Genomic DNA, 19257 nt, shown 5'->3' with positions numbered 1-19257 from the left:
GGTGGTTAAATTAGATTGTCTATAGAACAGGCTCAGTATCATATGGTGATTTTTGTTTTGTTTGTTTGCTTTTATGCCTTTATTCACTAAGGTTGTCTTTAACTGAGCCCTGGGCTTCCTGGCAGGGAGCAAGCCTTATCAGCTACTGTTTTATTTTATCTTAGGTGCAGCCTTAGAAAATTCCAGGGAGGGCCTGGTCACAGAGGGTGGTGCCAGGCAGTAGCTAGACCATAGGGCTCACCAGAGGTGGTGGTCTGCTTAGAAAGCAGGAACAGGGGGATGTGAGCAGGGACTTTCTAGGAGTCATGTAGTTTTTAGGGACAGAGGCCTGGGAACAAGGACTCAGGCCATGTCCTGTTCCATCAGGTGTCTGCAGTCTTAGCAATTGCAGGCCCATGGGGATAACAAAAGTGCCCTTTCCTACTTGTTAACCCATGACAAAATGCTCTCCCCAACTACTACAGCACCCCATGAGGCTTTGGCAGGGAGACCCAACAGGATGGCACATGAGACAGAAGCAAACAAGAAAGTCAGGCCCCTCCTACCACCCTCACTACTGAGAACCAGGGAGATCAAGGCTACCAAACACCCATCAATATCCAAAGCACCCAGGAGCTGTGCTGCCAGAGGCCTGAAATAGCCTCAAAACACATTCTGTGGGTGGGACTGCATTATTCATGAGAAGTTCTGCCCCATGAACCCACACACAGGCTCAACTGAGTGAATCCTACAGGACTCAGGGGACCCAGAAATGTCCTTCTTGGAAGTTCTGCACCCATTCAATGGACAAGAATCCTGCAGCACCTCCTCTGAATCCTGGAAAGTGGAGGCTGGGCCTGGGGTTCCCAGCCCAGAGTCAAAATTCTACAAAGAACAGGCAGGAGTTTCCTCTCTGGCCTGACACCCTGGGCACCGTGCTTGCTCCCCACTTGTCCCTGATACTTTCATGTTCCTCCTCTGGTCCAAACTCCCCCAGGGCTCTCATGTTACGCAGAGTGAGGACCAAAGACTTCAGCAGCCAAGAGGCTCGGCATGGTGGGCCCTGTTCTTTCTCTGACCTCATTGTTACTCTCCTTCACTCTGCTCTGGTTTCATTGGCCACCTTGCTACTCTGTCTTCCCAACTCAATGTCTTTGCAGGTGTTGATAATTCTTCCAGGAACACCCTTTCTGCAGAAATGTATGTCCTCCCTTCCTTCAATGCTCTGCTCAAACATTATCCCCTCAGAGAGGCCAAGCTGACCACCACCACTGGTGAGCCCTTTCCCTCTCTCTCTGACCTTCATTTCTGCCATGGAACTTATTTATCTACCTGTTCTCAGACTGGATTGTACTTTCAATGAAAGCATGTGAGTAAGTGCTCAATCTGCATCTGCATGGGAAGGAGCTCCTCAGTGGTGCTTAGTGCATCCACCACATGATGCCACCCCTAACACACACACACACACACACACACACACACATGCACCAGGCTGGTCCAAAATGTCTACACCATGCAAGATCTCTGGCTGACAGCTTACAAGATGAAAACATGAGTGCAAAGGGGTGCCAGGCTGAGTGATGGTGGGGGGTGACAAGAGAAGGGCAAGTCACACACACACACACACACACACAATCACAGCCTTATTTATTCATATATATTCATGCATTACACAAACACAGACTCACAAAAACAGTTCACATAGATTCACATACAATGCCTGGAAATGCACTTGGACATCTGCAGACAGATGCACATACATTCTCATACACACACACTCCAGCCACAACTTCACATACATGCACACACACATGCACACACACACACACAGCCATGTGTGCACCCACGCACACTCAGTCCAGGCATGGACTCTAAGCCCCCAGCACTCTAAGTTCCCCACCTATACAGGGACCTCAGAGGTGACTGGCTATAAATCCAGAGGCTGGACTAATCTCCACGGTGGCTCAAGGGACAGTAAAAGGGCAGCAGGCAGCAGGAGTCTGTCTGTCATTCTCCTGTGTAAGGTGGTTAGGATAAGGGGACCCTGCCTGCCAAAGGAGCAGTCCACAGACCCTGACCTGTGACCCCCAAGAAGTGGCCTCTGTCTCCTGGTGGTGGCTCTGGGGACTATGAATGTGTGGGTGCAGGAGAGAGTCTTTTTGTTCCTAAACTGAACCTCTCTCCTTTGCTGAAGGCTGGGCCCGCCTTGGTAGACTCACTCAACATCAACCTCCCCAAACAGGCCTGCCTGTCCCCAAGAGCGTATCTCTCCTTTTAGGCCCCCTCACTGAGACCCACACAGCTGTTCCTGCAGAAGATGGGGTCCCAACCAGACACCTAAAGGTATGGCCCCAACCTGGAGGATGCTCACACTGCATCCACCCCTGCCACCCCCCAGAACCCTAAACTCATGGGTCACACCTCCAGCCCTCCATCCTGGGTGAGCCTGCCTATAGTGTGGCAGTGCCTGTCACCAGGGAGCACCCCTCCAGGAGCCATTGCCCCCCACCCAAGTTGGCTGTGCTTTCCCAGTTGTGCATTCTGCACCTACCTTTTTCTTCAAGTTCTGCAGCATCTTCAGTAGTCTGCAGCAGCTTCTGCCTGTGCCAGGTCTTCACCCCTGGCGGACAAGCATGGGCATGGGTGAGCACATGTAGGGGCAGCCAGGGATGTCCTGCACCCAGCCCACCTGAACCTTCCTTACCTGTGGGAGCAGCAGCCATGGCTCTCACAGCTTCCTCTGAACAAAAAGGGATGGGGGACCCTTGGGAATATGCGCCTGGTAAAGGCAGTGTGGTTGGTGTGCTACCACTCAGGTGGGCATGGGTAGAGCCAGGGACTGCCAAGTTCTGAACTCAGAGTCAGTACCTCCCACTACAGTTGGACCATTCACTAGGAGGGCACCATCACCTAAGATCAGCTTGGAAAGTGTTGGAAAATTTTCCTGGAGACCAAACCCTTCTTCAGGATCTGAGAATCCCCTCACCTGATCCATGCTGCCCTCACATGGACTCATAGCAGCATCACAGAGCAATGGTGCAGTAGCTTAAACACAAGAGGTCTCTGCTTTCTGCAGTGTCACTTCAGCACCCTCTACTGAGGAAGCCCCCATTGTGCACTGTGTAATGGGAAATGGTGTAAAAAGCCAGGCTATGGTGGAGGAGCAAACACTGAAGGAAGGAAGGAAGGAAATAAGATCAGAGCCAACATTAATGAACTTGAGAATAAAAAATAACATTAAGGACCAATAAAACAGTGTTTCTTTGAAAAGGTAAACAAGATTGATAAGCCCCCATGCTAACACAACCAAGAGAAAAGGAGAGAAAATCCAAGTATATAAAATTAGGGATTTAAAAGGTGAAATCACCATAGATATCACAGAAATCCAGCAGATCACTAGAGACTACTTTGAAACTTGTATGCCAATACATTGGAAAACCTAGAAGAAATGAATACATATCTAGATAAATAGGATCTACCAAAACTGAATCAAGAGCAAAAGAAAACCCAAACAGGCCAATGAGTTGTAATGAGATGGAAGGCTTTTCATTACTGTCTCTAGCAAATAAAATCCCAGGGCTGGATGGATTCCCAGCTGAGGTCTACCAAAAACCTTTAAAGGAGAACTGATGCCCAAACTCCTCAAATTACTCCATGAAATACAAAGGGATGAACACATTCCAAAATTATAAAGCCAGCATTGCACACATACCAAAACCAGATGAGGACACATCAAGAAAAAAACCTACACATCAACATCCACAAAGAACTTAGATGCACAAATATGGGATGCATGCTTCCTCTGATATGCAAAAAAAAAAAAGAACAAAAAGGAAAAGAAATGTGGGAAAGATGAGTGGAGAAAAGGGACCAAGGGGTAGGGCTTGGAGGGAGGGGGAGCTGAGACATACTGCAGCAGTAAAAATCTGGGGAAATGATAAAGATTTCCAGGAAATCTCATTTTGATCCTAACCCCAACAACTGAGACAACCAGTCATTAAGGGAATGGAACAGCTCTCAAAAACTGTTCCATATCACATTTCACATGAAACCACTGTTTTTTGTTTGTTTATTTGGTTGGTTTTTTTTTTGTGAGGGGAGCTTGTCAATCAGCCTACCCTTTAATATAGAAGAATGGCCACAAGATATTTGTATGAAGAAATAGGAGGAAGCCCTAGAAGGAACTCCAACACTAGTCTTTACAAGGATCAGCCTTTCGGGGGCAGGCAACATGGCTCTCAGTAAATTAAGTGTCCTGGTAGAAATGTGAACAGATGGAAGTCAAACTAAAAAGAGCTGGAATTCTAGAGGTGATGACCAAACCAAGAGCTGCTCCTTGGACTGCATTTTCCCCACCCCCACTTTTGGTAGCAGTATTAATTTTCCCTCATGGAATTTATAAAATAGGTGCTGAATAATCATCTGAGTGTATTCTGTGGTGACTGAGGAGCAAAGACAGGTATTTAGGAAGCTAGCTTATGTATTCCATTGTACAACACGTCACCACTCTTCTGAATGTTGTTGTAGTCTGTTTCTCCTTTTAACAGGAGGCTTTTTAGCCATGGTTGGCACAGGTGGGTCCAGGAGGCTGTTCTTACTGCTCATCAGTTGCTTTATGGACTTTGAGATCAGGCTCATTTTTTTTTCAGGTATTTTGTCCTTCAGTTCACTTACAGTCATTGAAGGGACTTTGGCAAGAAGTCATTAAGGATGCAGCATCTTTCTGATGGACACAAGCAGATTATTGTAGAGTAAGAGAACTGTGTTGTAGAAATTCTTTAGCATGCATGTTTTGTGTCAATGATTTTGCTAATGTAACATGCATAGGGTTCTAATGATCATGAAGATTTTCTACTTTGTTTTCCACATTGAAATATGGCCAGTTTATTCACTACTGATCTTATACTCTGGTAGTTTCAGTGTAGTTTTAACATTTGCTGAGAAGAGAACCTATTTATCTTAAGAGATGGCCCTTCATGTTGCTTCCCCAAGACTCCTACTCTTTCTTTATTCCTACTTCATTTTCTCCCTCTGTTTCTCCTCTCTTTGGTGTTTAAGTGAACTGTGTTGAAGCTCACTGGTTCTTCCCTCTGGGTGGTCAATTCTGCTAGGAGACTCTGTATGTTTGGGAGCTCATTCACTGTAATTCTCAGGGGCAGGATTCTGGAGTGATTTTGGAAACAGTGCAATCCCTTGCTCACCCACTCTGGCAGGTTTCTGTATTGTTTCTCTGTATTCTCAGAGTTTGTTCAATTCACTTCAAATGACTCTTTTGAATCCTTGGCCACTGCCCAGTCTATGCAGAAGCCCATGTATAGAAGGCCCTCTCCTGTGAGGACATTTTAAACAACTAACCTTCATGTTTGTATTCTCACTAGAGTTTGCCCTGTCCCCTTTCCATCCCTCATCAGTTCTTGCATGCTGTCTTTCACTTTGGATCCAGGCACATATTGATCATAGTGATTTTAAAGTCCTGGCCTTACCATTGCAATATTTCTGCCAAATCAGAACCTGGCTCCCAGGCTTGCTCTATCCACACTGCACATTCTCTCTGTTCATATCACATGTGCCCTATGTGTCCTTTAGAGCCCTAGCATATTAACCATAGTTGTTTCTCTTTCTCAGTTGTCCAAGGCTCTCTTCACTGCATGTTTCAGGATGGTTCTAGTGCTGCCTCTGTCTCTTCAAATGATGCCTTTTGTTAGTGCACTTTTCACATTTAGTCCTGCTGTGGACATGATGTACTGGGGAAAAGGAACTGAGGCCTGTAGGCCTCTAGAGCTACTTTATATTTTATTGGCTCAGAGTTGTGGTGTGATGATGAGCTGTATTTTTTAAGGGCTTGTGACTTTGGTTTTCCTAGGGATATCTTCATAAGGTCTGAGTCTTACAGTTCCATCTTGTGAAAACTGCCATTAGTATATGGAGGTCCTAGAGTTTCAGGGTGAGGTATGGAGGGAGGAAGCCTTCTTTCATCCTGAGACCAGTCAGTAAGTGAGCCTGAGACCCTGGGCTGTGACTTTCTCAAGTCCTTCTCATTCCTCCTCTTCAGATGTGACTGGAAGTGCAGAGGGAACTGGAGGTAGATATTTCCATTATCCCCAAAGAAGGACAGATGGGACTAGATTTGGAGCCTTCCCTTCCCCCAGGCCAGGGAGACTCTGTGGGAACCCAGGCTGGTTAGACTCTGCTCAGATGGTTTCTTCTAAGGGATTATGTTGTATTCATGAAAGGAGAATGGATCCAGATGGACCTAGAAGCCAATGCCTCAGTTTCCTCTATCACCACTGGAAACATGAGGGAAGCTTTGTCTGACCTTTCTCCTGAAAAGCTGGTGTGGTAACTGGAGGGAGATGTGTGGAGGTGTGAGGAGCTCCAGGAGATTGGTTCTTCCCTTGGGGCCTTTTAGTTATATATATAGTGGGACCACACTGCACCTCCAGCCATTCAGCAGTGACAGTGTCAGCTTTCCTACCCAGCTACAGTCTACAGCTACAGTCTTCAGCCCCTGCTCAGTTAAGCTGATGGTATGAATTTCCAATGACCCAATTTCAGGAGTAGTGGTTGGCCCTTGGACCTCCATTTACTCTGGGGGCTGAGAGCTATAGTCATTTTCAGTTTAGACTTCCCTGGGAGGGCTGTGAGCATGGGGATGATGACCACAGAGCTTCACATGCATTGGTCCACAAATTGAAAACCTTTCAATATTTTCCTTAACACTAACATCTGATTAAGTTTTTTTTTTGTTCACACAGAAAAAACTCTACTACCATCCCAATTCCAGAAAGTGGGAAGATGTACTCAGGGAGCACTCCTCCTTTGTCAAAGCAGAATGACACAAATGCCTCAAGAATATGTTTCACCCTTGAATTAATTTTTCCCTAGGTTAAAAAAAGTGAGTTTTATTTTCTTGTTCTTCCTGGGCCAGGTGTTCTGATGCCAGGCCTGCACTCTCTGTGGAAGATGTTCGTGATGGTGATTGGCCCATGACTCACAAACTGCACAAAGGATCAAAAAGAAGAGGCCACCTCAGAAAGGGAAAAATGTGGGCAGTGGGGCCCCTGGTGGATGTGACAGATGATGCAGACCCTTCAAGACCAAGGAAGTGGGTGACAGGTGGCAGCTCATACAGCAAGTGTGAGTCTTCCCTTAACACTTCCAGTTGGGGCACTAGATCAGGGGCCAGTATCCCTTCAACTCAAGAAACATTTTGAATAGGCCAGAAAAGGAGATTCTTCAGTTTCTAAGACTGCATCTATAGGCCAAGGCACATGGTATCCTTCAGAGTGATGGTTGCATTCTACATCTTTTGGGGAGCCCAATCTACTCAGTGGGGAGTCCCACAAAAGTCATGTAGTGCACAGTACATGAGGTGGATCTCTCACCCATTCAGCTTCTCCTGCCAGTAGCCATCTGGCTCCATCACCTACTCCATGGCCTTTGTCTGGAGTGGTGTCAAATCCTTCTCTTTCTAGAAGAGACAGGTTTTCTCTTCTCAGCCTTGATTTTGAACATCTCAGGACTCTCCTGGTTAGAAGGGGAAGGAGGCAATTTCGGTTGAGCATGGCAGCATTCCCCCTTGATCTGAGCCAGTTAGGGACCTGCTGCCATGTTCTTTGATTGGCTGCCTGAATTTTCCAAATTAGTTATAGTCAGTGTCCAGCAGAGGGAGCTCTCCACAGTCCCAACCATCCACCTGATGATGGAGATCAGAAACTGAGAGCTCAATCTGTAACCAGGTGGAAAGGACTCTGACCTGGTTTTAGGGAGGGACAGAGAAGGTCAAGAGGAACAATCATCGAACACATGAAAGCTTGATATATTCCATCTAGGGTTGGTCTCCTGAACAGACATGTGAGATTTATAGAGGGGTTGTCAGCTAACCAGGGACTGTGGGTTCCCAGGATGAGAAGGGCAAATCATCTTCTGGTGATGTCTTTCCTCCTCAGATGTGGTGAATGAGGGTTAGAAATGTCTGAGCCATGAGGAGTACTTCATGAGGGCCTGTCCACTTATCCATGAGTTGCGCTTCTGATCTCTGGTTTTTCTATGTCATAAGCAGGATTGAGTCTGCAGCCTAGAAAGTATGGGAAGGGTCCTGAGGAGGGGGTGTTGTCCTAGAAGAAGGAAATTCCTGCATGGAGGTCAGAATTAGTTTCAGCAGCTGTACAGAATAGTGGGTGCTGCCTTCACATTTTCAAGGTGGAGAATGCATTCTTCTTAGTGAGGTCGGAAAGGGTCTTCCCTGTGTGATCTCATAAGGGTTCAACTGCAGCCCCATTCTGGGGACAGACAGGATGTGGAGATGGGCAGTAGGTAATATCATTTCCCACATCAGCCTAGTTTCTGACATGATTAGTCTACAGTTATTTTGTAACCACACCATGGAGTTGAGTGGGTTCTTTGCCTTGTTAATCCATTAAAAAAATTCCAGACATAAATAGTGGAAGGGTAAAGGCAAAGTGTCAGAATTTACAAAAACAATATAAAAAAAAAGCAGAACTCCTGCATGGGTGGGGTCCAAAGAGAGGATTGCCAGTGAGTGGCAGTTGTCTCAGGTTTTATAAGGATCTAAGGGTTAAGAAAATCAGCCCCCAGCCCACTCCTGGGTAAGGCATTCAGTGACAATGTGCTCTTCACATGCCCTTTCTTCCATTCAGGTTAAGGTCACTGTGTTGAAATTTGTCCCTTTTCAGAAAGGTCTGGGCTCTGGATAACAGATGTCTCACCCTTTGTTTGAAGCTCAGCCTTGCATCTGTGGTCTTTGTATCCTGTTCCACTGTAGTCTTTCTGTTAGGAGAAACCTGACCTTGGTGAGCCCAAGTCTCCCATCTGCCTACCCAGCTCTTTCCCTACCTCCATTTTAAAGTGTGAGTCATTTTTTTGTGTGTTCCATGTTGATTGAGGTCTCCAGGCATCACAAAGTCTCAAAAGTTCTCAAGGTTTATTCACCTGGTGAGACAAAGATGAGAACATAATTACATTGAAAGGAGTCACCTATACTCTACCTGGGGAAGCTGTCTCCCAATAGTCACCCTCAAGGTGCTTCTGAGCCCCTTTGCATTTAATTTTCTACTAGTCTTGGATATTTAGGTGAAGTTCATTGCCAATCCTCAAAACAATATGGCCCTCAAATTGGGCCCACTATTTTTAGCAGTTCTTTCATTTTCAGTCTTTTTTGGGCACAGAATTGGCATCTTGAGTCACCTCTTTTATTTTCTGTCATAAGCATTCCATTTTCACAGAGGAGTGGTCTGGATAATTGCTTACACATATATGGCCCAAAATGAGATTTTAAGGGACAAAACCAATGTCATCAGAGCTCAAGGAAACCTCATCTGGTGATAAGCCCTTCCCTACCAACTGCAGGAAGAAGTAGAGAGGCATGACCCACAGACCCTTCTGTCTGCATCACACCACAGGAATACCAGCTGCTCCCCACCCTCTTGACTAACAGAGAATTCCACTCCTTCACACTGTGGAACTTGAGGCCCAGGGTCAGGCCTCACTAGTCACAGCTAGAGATGCAACAGGGAAAAGAGGCAATGGAATGCATCTGGAGTGAAACTCAACACCACACACCAAACATTTCCTAGCCGATTGCACCAGGAGAAGGCAGTTGATAATAATGGATCCAAAACAAGTGTGAGACACAACTGGGCAGTGCCTGCCTTTAATACCAGCAGATGGGAGACTGAGATAAGAGGATTGAAATTTCAAAGCCAGTGTCTGTAACACAGTGGTACCCTATGCAAGTTAATGATAGCTTCTCTCCAAATGAAAATTTAAAAAAAGGGCTGAAGATGTGGCTGGCTCAGTGCTTAAGCTCCTCTGTGTTCCATACCAGATTTAAAAAACAAAAACAAAAACAACACAAAACAAAACAAAACAAAAACAGAGACATATCCATCCCATTGGCAGTACAAGTGTCAACACAAATATGAGAAATTTCACAATACAAGACAACCTGACACCACCTATGTTCTATAATTTTGTTGGCACTGATGCAAAATATTTGAACATGCCAGACAAACTAATGCAAAACATTAATCTTTTAAAAATATTAATGGAATTTGAGAGAATGCAACTGAAAGTATGAAGGGGGTTAAGACAGAACATGAACCCAGAGAGAGAGTGTTTGAAAAAAAAACAGACTTAAACAATGAGTCACAATGGCCCCCAGAAGGAACTTTTGATTTGAAACCCTCACTGAATTGGACAATTTCTGTCTCTGGACAGGAAAGTGGGCAAAAATGTTCAGGATTTTTGAGATATGCTCCCGTCCTTCCCTCTGCTCTCTGCTCCCATCCTCCTCTCTGTTCTATCTGTTCTGCTCCAGTCTTCCTTGTTTGGAAAATCCCAAACTCCTTCCCATTGTTCTTCAACCTCTTTTTCCACATTCTCAGAACCATCAGAGCTGCTCTCAGCCCTACCTTACCCATCTTCCTCCTCCCAATACACACCAATCTGCTCCTGCCACCACTGTCACCCCTCCACCCTCCTCCTGCCACCACAGCTCCTCCTCCCTCACTCCCCACAACTCCCTTTTCTCCTGCAGCCATGGCTTCTCTGCCCACCTCTTCTACTGACACAACCTTTCCCCTCCTCCTCCATCCCTCTCCCCCTTCTCTCCTTCCTCCTCTCCTGCAGCCATGATCACCTCCACTCACTCACCCCTCATTTCTCCTGTCAGTGCCCACACCCAGTCCCACCAGAACCTCTTACCAGACAACCCAAAGTTCCTTTGTCCTTTCAGGGAAGTGGCTGATGCTGAAGGGATTGGCCTAGTACATGTTCCATTCTCACTTCAAGATCTTTCCCAGATTGAAAAGCACCGTGGGTCCTTCTCTGCTGACACTTCTACTTATATTAAGGAATGTCAATACCTCTCTCAGACTTGTGATCTTATCTGACATGATGTCTATTTTGTTCTGTCCTTCATCCTTACCCAGGATGAGCAAGCCCACATCCAGCAGGCTCAATCAACCTATGATATTAGATAAAAGGTCAAACAAGCTGAGGAGGGCCCTCAGACTCCTATCCAATATCTGGTGAAAATGGCCTTTAAAGTTTATAATGCCCAGGAGGAGTCAGCTGAACTACCCAGGCAGGATCAATTACAGAAAAATGTAACATTCCAAACCCAGGTCTTACCAGCTGCCCTGAGGCCTACAGCTCAAGCAAGAGCTTCATGGGGGATTTAGCATTTCTCTATACCAGGGACTTGCTTCAAATGTGGATGTGAAGGTCACTGGGCTCACCAATGCCCAAGTCCACACCCTCCTTCCAGGCCATGACCCATCTGTAAGCAGACAGAATATTGGAAAAGTGACTGCCCCATGGCTGGCCCTTCCTTAGTGCCTCTACATGGGGGTATGACCAGCTAGGTGGTCCCTTCTCTTGAACTATTGGTGTTCACAGAAGACTGAGGAAGCCCAGACTTGAGGACCCCCATTTCACTCATGGAGCCCAGGATAATGGTCTACGTAGTGGTTAAGTCTACAACCTTTCTTGTGCACACAGGGGCTGCCAATTCTGTCTTGCCTGCCCACTCTGGGCCTCTGTTTTCTTCCCAGGTCTCAGTTATGGAGATTGACAGCAAATCTTTCTACCCAAACTGAACTGCTCAGTTGACCTGTGCCCTGAAGCGACACCCATTCACAAACTCTTTTCTGGTCAGTTCATCCTGTCCAGTTTCTCTCCTAGACAGAGATGTTCTCCAATTACTAGGAGCCTGCCGCAGTCCGGCTGCAGCAAACTAACTGGGGGATGACGAACAACTTGTGTACGTTGATACAGCAGGAGTAGGAGCCATTTATTGTAGGACAACAGAAGTATTTATACATTTTGCATAGCTTATCTTAATTAGCATAAACTAGATACACCAGTCAACCAATAAAGAATCTCCACACTTAATGGCTCGCTTTTGTTACTTCTCAAACCACTCCCACTGGCATTTTGCCAGGCACCATCCAGACTTGTTTATGAACTCTAACATTCCCCTGGCAAAATACCAGGTGTTATTTTGACTTGTTTACAGACTCTAACAGGAGCCATGGTCCAAATACACCACAAGAATACTACCTCCCATGTCCTTCTGCTGCTAATCATTATCCTCTCTAATAACCTGACAGTACCTACTGACTTAGTCAATCCCCAGGTCTGGGACATCTCCAAGCTGGTCATAGCCTCCCACAAGTCCATACTTGGCTGAAACTGCAAACCAAACTTCCTTTATTCCCAATTTTCCATCTCTGAAACCCATAGGGAGGAACTTAGACCCATCATAGACTTGTTACTTGCCCAAGGACCTCTTCCTACTGACTCCCCTTGCAACACTCCCATATTGCCAGGACGCAAACCCTCAGGAACCTATTGCTTAGTTCAGAATCTCCGCCTAACTAAAGAGACAGTTATTCCCATCCACCTGGTGGTTCCCAACCCTGACACTCTTCTTTCTCATGTCCCCACTTCGAACACTCACTTTACTGTCCTGGATCTTAAAGATGCCTTATTTACAGTGGCCCTCCATCCTGACACTTATTAGCTCTTTGCCTTCACATGGGTAGACCCTACATCCTTTAGGTCTCAACAGATGACATGGACAGTCCTACCTAAAGGCTTCAGGGACAGTCCTCATCTATTTGAGAAAGCCTTGGCATGGGAACTAACTTCTTGTGACTTGGGGGACAGCACGCTCTTAAAGTATGTGGATGACCTTCTCCTATGCAGTTCATCACTCAAGGCTTCCCAAACTCACACTGCTCAGCTCCTCAATTTCTTGGGGTCCCTGGACTATCTGGTCTCTCCAGCCAAAACTATCTCTTCAGTTATCTATTTAGGTACACTTCTCACTCCAACCTCTAAAAGCCTGACAATGGACAGAATTCAACTCCTTGTGACCTACAGCCACCCAAAACAGTGGACTACATCCTCTCCTTCCTGGGTCTGGCAGGCTTTTTCAGGCATTGGGTTCCCCACTTTGCACTTCTTGCCAACCCCTTATACAAGGCTGCTAAGGAGACCTCTCACAGGCCCCTCACCTCTCCCATCCTAGTAGCCAATTCCTTTCACAAGCTCAGGGATGCTCTTATATGTCCTCACACTCTCTCTCTTCATAACCCTAACCATCCTTTGTACCTATTTATGGATGAAAGACAGGGTATCACCAATTGTCTCCTCACTCAACCAAATGGACACTCCTATAAGCCAATGGGATACCTCTCCAAGCATCTTGACTCTATGGTTTGTAGATGGCTACCGAGAAATGTTATAAAATTTTATATTCCTCTCTACTGAGAAGTCAACTTGAATATATTTCTAAAAGACAACAAAGAGAGGCTAACTTATTTAAAGGTTAAAAATATGGGATATAAGTGTTTTACCATTTTCCCTTAAAACGGAATTAAAACTTCTCTTACCTGTTTCATGTTTCATATATAATGATAAATTATGTTCACTAATTCATATTAATTCAAAAATTATATATATAAATTTCTATAAAATAATATTCAAGCAAAAAACTAAAATTATTTCAAAATCAAAACATCTTGCCCAAGGTTGACCAAGAAGCCTCCTTACCTAAGTTAAAATTCTTTCTTCTCATTCCAAGGTAAGATAATTATTCAAGTTTATTTAAAATTAAGTTCAGAAGATAGGCTTTTGTTATAAAGATTACTGTATTCCTAAAGTAAACAAAAATACTATATATAAATAAGTAAATGTTTCAAATTACATAAAATTATATTCCTTAATTTATAACTATTATAAAATTAAATGTTTTACTCTTATTAGTTTTATATTGTATTATCCTTACAAGTTTTAAAACTATTACCTGTTAAAGCCTTACACAAGTACAAATTCTAATGTAACAACTGAAGTTAATTTATAATAATAAGGTCATTGCCTATAAGACAAACAAGTTGTAAAACTGTATTTCAGTATCTATACTGGCCCCATTTTATAATTTTATTGCTTAGCCCATTAATAGACACAAAGGAAAATCATAAAACACATAAAAACAACAAAAATCTAGGCCTCCTTTTGCTGTGGTGCCTTCTTTGGCTCAACAGCATGAACTTATCAATCCTCACATGTATCACAGGTCACTTTTGCTAATTTTCCTGGCCAAATAAAAATATTTATTGTCACTTCTTGCTGTTTAAATACTTTTAAAGTGCTGGGCCATTCTCTAATTTAAGCTAAGTATGCTCCAGCTTATATCAACTTTTTTTCTACAATTTAAAAAATAAAAAGGAGGAAACAAAATCTCATACAACCCCACTAAATCTCACAATTATTTAAAAAAGTTTCAAAATTGTGATATTAAAATCTCACTCCTGCTGAGTGACACATGGAGCACTAGAATAAATCAGATTCAGTAATAACATAGGGTAGAGGCTATGCTTGTGTGTTTCCAGAAAACCCAACCTGTCATTGGGGAGACAACTGAAGGACCTGGCCTTTCAAGGCTGAGCAGATAATTTAACAACAAGGAGGTAATAAGTCTCAACCACAATGTTTGTAGCTATGCTGGTTCTGTTGAGTTGCCAGGTGAATGGAGTCTATGGAGAAACTTATTGGAGCTATTTCCCAGATCTACCTTTAGTACATCCAGCTTTGTGGATTGGAGAATCCATCCCAGTATCTACTAATGGTATTCACATAATGGGAGGTTTTACAGATGAATGCATGTGCCTGGATTTAATTACATTGGCTATAGTGGGAATCTACCTATGTTAGTCCCATGATAATCATGGTGGCTGTTTTAAAAGTAACTTTTAAGGAAAAGAGAGCATACTGGCCCCTGGGATTTAAGGTCAAATGGATGGACAGTTATTAAAATGGGAGTTTCCCATAAAAAGCCAGCCATTCCCATAGAAAATCCACCAATAACTTACTGCCCTAATTATTCTGCAATAGAATTTGGCACCTGGCCTAAATCGACAGAGTTTGTTAATGTCTTGCCATCACAACATAATGCCTCTAGAAATGTGGATATATTTTGGATTGGTCTCCAAGAAATGATAAAAGCCACACCAGGATGCTATGACCTCTGTAGGTTCCATTGGTAATATTTTAACTTTCATAAGGGTGGTATTCCAAAAGATCTCTGGAATTTATTTGCTGCCTCAGATTTTCTCAACTTTACTGATGGCTCCATGTCTGACTTTATAGACAACAATTGCAAAGAGGGCTCCTATTATGGCCTAGGAGCCTGAGTTCAATCTCCTTAGGCTTTAATTACTGGAAATGTAAGAGTGAGGAGAAAAGGTGATAAATATCATGGAACTTTTAAAGAAATGTAATCTAATGAAGCTCATTGCCTCAATAATTTGGCTCAAAATACTTCCAAAGCCCTGACAATTGGGAGACTATTGAAGAAAAGATTGAGACTAAATTAATGCTTTGAAAATTTATGTAGGAAGTGAAATTTCCACACTCAAATTTGAACAAAGGCTTAGATGCCATGCTGGCTATAAGCATATCTGTCATAACTGCAGACAAATAATATGCTTTCCAATGGGGTTGGGAAAAACTATCTAATGATGTTTGGCATAGCAATAATAATAGCTTGGACCTTATGAACCTTAGCTCACAGACCTAGGGTCAAATGCAGCCACCCAGAGATGGGAATAACCTGTGAAGCCTCAAACAATTTGTTTTCCCCACTCTTATCCTGTTTTTCTTATTATGCTCCTCACTGAATCCCTTTGGTGTGTTTCATTATAAATGAAGCATTCCCAGGCTTTTCTTGTTGTTAGCATCAAACCCATCAGTTCTCTTCCACTTGTCAAGCCACTGCTTCCAATATTGTCCTGCATCTTTTGTGTTTAGTTCTCAATATTACTATCCTGGCCTTTATTTTCAGCCAGCCCACACTTCAGTGGTTACTTCCTCCCTCCCCATGCAGGTCACTAGCAGGAGTGATGTATTTCAAGCACTGAAAGAACAGAGGTGCCAACCTAGATTACTGCACCCAGGAACATAGTACTAGCCTTCAGAACTGGAAGAGAATTAGAGACCTTCCAAGATGAGAAGATCGTAACAGAATTCATGGGTACTAAACCAGCTGGACAGATACTTAAAGGAATCTTACACACAGAAGAGGAAGAAACATGAACACAACTGTGAGAGCTCAGGAAGTGTCTCTAGGAGAATAGATACACAATTGAGAAATGAGAGTGTCACATGTTATCAATTTAGAAAACCCTGAAACATCTGAGCATTCCATGTTTTCTTCTTCACCAAAAAGACAAGCAAAGAAAGAAAGAAAGAAAGAAAGAAAGAAAGAAAGAAATAAAGAAAGAAAGAAAGCCAACAAAAATAAGAAACATACCATACCTTTCAGAATAACCTCAAGTACACATGGTCTTTATTCTTCAATTTAAAGATAGAGGGATAGATTGAATTTTTTTAAAAAATCTACTTCCCACAAGAAAATCCCCTCCCTTGCAAAAGTGAGCAAAAGTGAAAATGGAAAGATGGAAAATAATTTTCCAAGCAAGTGGAGTGTGGAGGCAGGGAGAAGTCACTATGCTTATATATGACAAACACACTGAAGCCAAAGCCAGGCACAAGATACAAACAAGGTTACTCTGTGTTCATCAAGGGAAACACAGCAAGAAGGTATCACAATGTCACCTATATATATAAATGCACCAATGTTGGAGCACCCAATTTTATCAAACACTACTGGACAAAAAGGAAGCCATAGGCTCCAGCAAAAAACAAAACAAAACAAAAAACTGGGGGACTTCAGAGCCCTTCTCTCCAGGAGATAGATCTTCCAGATGAACAACCAACAAGGGAATGTCAGAGTTAAGTGGCACTATGGGACAAGTGGACTTAACAGACATTGATAGAATAGGCCATGCAACAGCTGTGGGGTACACATTCCACTCACCAGCACAAGGAACATTCCCCAAGGTATATTATGTATTAGGCCATAAAGCAAGTTTTTAAAAATACCAAAAAATCTTATATGCTTTCCAATCATGATGAAATTAAACCAGAAACTAAGAGCAGAAGAACTTTCAGAAACCTCACAAACACTTGAAGATTATGCCTCACACCATCAAACAAGTGAAAAATCCCTAGAATCAGAAGAATATGGAAAGACAACATATCAGAACTTGTGGGATCCAGAAACAGCACTATGAAAAGGAAAGTTTACAGGAAACTCTACCTAAACAAAAGAGAGAGACCTCAAGTAAATTTCCTGGTGATGGCTCAGGAAAACAAAAACCAGTCTAAAATCAGGAGAAGGAAAGAAATAGTCAAGATTAGGGTGAAAAAATGCAATAGAAAGTAGAGAAGCACCACCAAAGTTCAAGGGAACAAAGAGTAGTTCTTTGAAAGCATAAAGCAAAGGTGGCAAAACTCTAGCTAAATTAACAAAAGAAAAAGAGATTAGACCCAATCCAATACAATGAAAATTGAAAAGGGAGGTCTTACAACAGATACCAAGGAAATTCAAAGGATCATTAGGGAGGATTTTGAAAAACTACATGCAAATATGTTGAAAAATCTAGGAGAAACAGACAAATTTAGGGACCCAAAATGAATCAAGAAGATATAAACATTCAGATAATAGGAGGGACAAGTAAGGAGACTGCAGCAGGATCTTATGACAGAGATAAGCTCAGGTCCCAATGGAGTCAATGATGAATTTGACCAGATTCTAGAAGAAGCAATGACACCAGTATCATGTTACCCAAAATATTCCAAAGCCTAGACATGGAAGGAACTTGTCTAAACTCAGCCTCCAAGTTCACTGTGTTCCTGATTTAAAAACCTGACCAGGACAGAACCACAACAACTATGAGCAGAACAATGTGAGTGGGACGTCCTTGCCCAGGAATGGAACCAGGTGTTGTGGGGGATGGAGACAGTGGTGAGTGCAGTGCAGGTCTCCTAAGTGGTTTTGGGAGGCTGCAGGGGAACCTACTCCTGGGGCTTTTCTGCTGCTCCTGTAACAGGCACAGTCTAATTAGATTTCTGTTGGACTGGGGAGTATTGGGGTGTCAGCCTTGTAAAGGATGAGAGCCTCCACTAGGCTTTTTGAAGAGATGACTCTTGTCTGCAGTTTGTGAGCTATAATTACGACAGCATTAGAAAAAGATGTGCCAAAAGGGTTCCATCATTTTCAGGGTCATCATGGTTAAGAAAGTTAAAATTCTTTGTGTTTAGAGACAAGAAGAGGAGAAGGAGTGTAGGTTGAGACAGAGCAAGAGGCTGATCTTGGGATTGCTCCCATGGGTTGTTGTCTTAGGGGACATGGCCCTGCCCCACTGAGGTGGGTGCCCTGGCCAAAGTGCCCTCACAAGTCTTCAAGGTGCAGAGCATGCCAGATTCACCATCCTATGGTGGAGGTGATAGGATGCCCAGTGACCCCATGGAGTGGAGGCAGCTGAGGCCAGCTGAGGCCAGCTGAGGGCAGTGAAGGACTGTTGGCATCTAGGCAGTGTCAGTTATTAAAGCAGTTAGCATCACCCTATCTGGGTAATGGGGCTGAAGGAAAGCCCAAGTGTGCTCTTAGTGCTTTCTCATGCTTCTTGTTTCTCCATTGGGGCTGATAACCATGGCCCCAAAGGCAGAGATCAGATCTGGGAGCCAGTCTGGACTCCCAGGTCTCATAGATGGACTATGGGTGGACTTTAAAGTAGAGGTCAATTTTTGGGGTGTGGTGCTGGTTCCCCCAGGAGAGCTTAAGCCTTTCTGTGTGGGCAGACTGGGGGATGGCAATAACTGTGGCCACACCAGTGGTTGCTTTCCCTAGTGTGTGACTTGCTTTATGTCCCTTGGTCCCCATGGTGGTGCTCTGGCTAGGGGCACTGGAGGTGTTCTGTTCTAACTGTGCCCCATGTTGCTGCCTGTTGCTTGGGGTCCCTCCTCTTTGGAAGGAGACACACAAGGCCTCAAAAGCTGTAATGAGTTCAGGGAGCAAGTCTGGGCTCCCAGTTCCTCTTGATGTCACAGGGACCAAAGGGAAACTAGAGGTATCCTTTCTGGCTGCATTGCTTGTCCCATTAGGTGAGCTTAGGTGTTTCTGGGTGGGCAGGCTTTGATGGACAGCACTTGGGGTAGGAATACTACTGTTTCCTTGCCCCTTTTTACCCTCTTTTGTGTATTTCCCTGGTGCCATGGTGGTGCTCTGTCTAGGGGCACTGGAGATGTTCTGTTCCAACTTTGCCCCATGTTGCTGCCTGTTGCTTGGGGTTTCTCCTCTTTGGGAGGAGCTACACCAGGACCCAAAGGCTGACATCAGTTCAGGGA

Source organism: Urocitellus parryii, chromosome 8 (genome assembly GCF_045843805.1).
Source record: "Urocitellus parryii isolate mUroPar1 chromosome 8, mUroPar1.hap1, whole genome shotgun sequence".
NCBI lineage: Eukaryota > Metazoa > Chordata > Mammalia > Rodentia > Sciuridae > Urocitellus > Urocitellus parryii.
Note: the sequence above shows the minus strand (reverse complement) of the source record.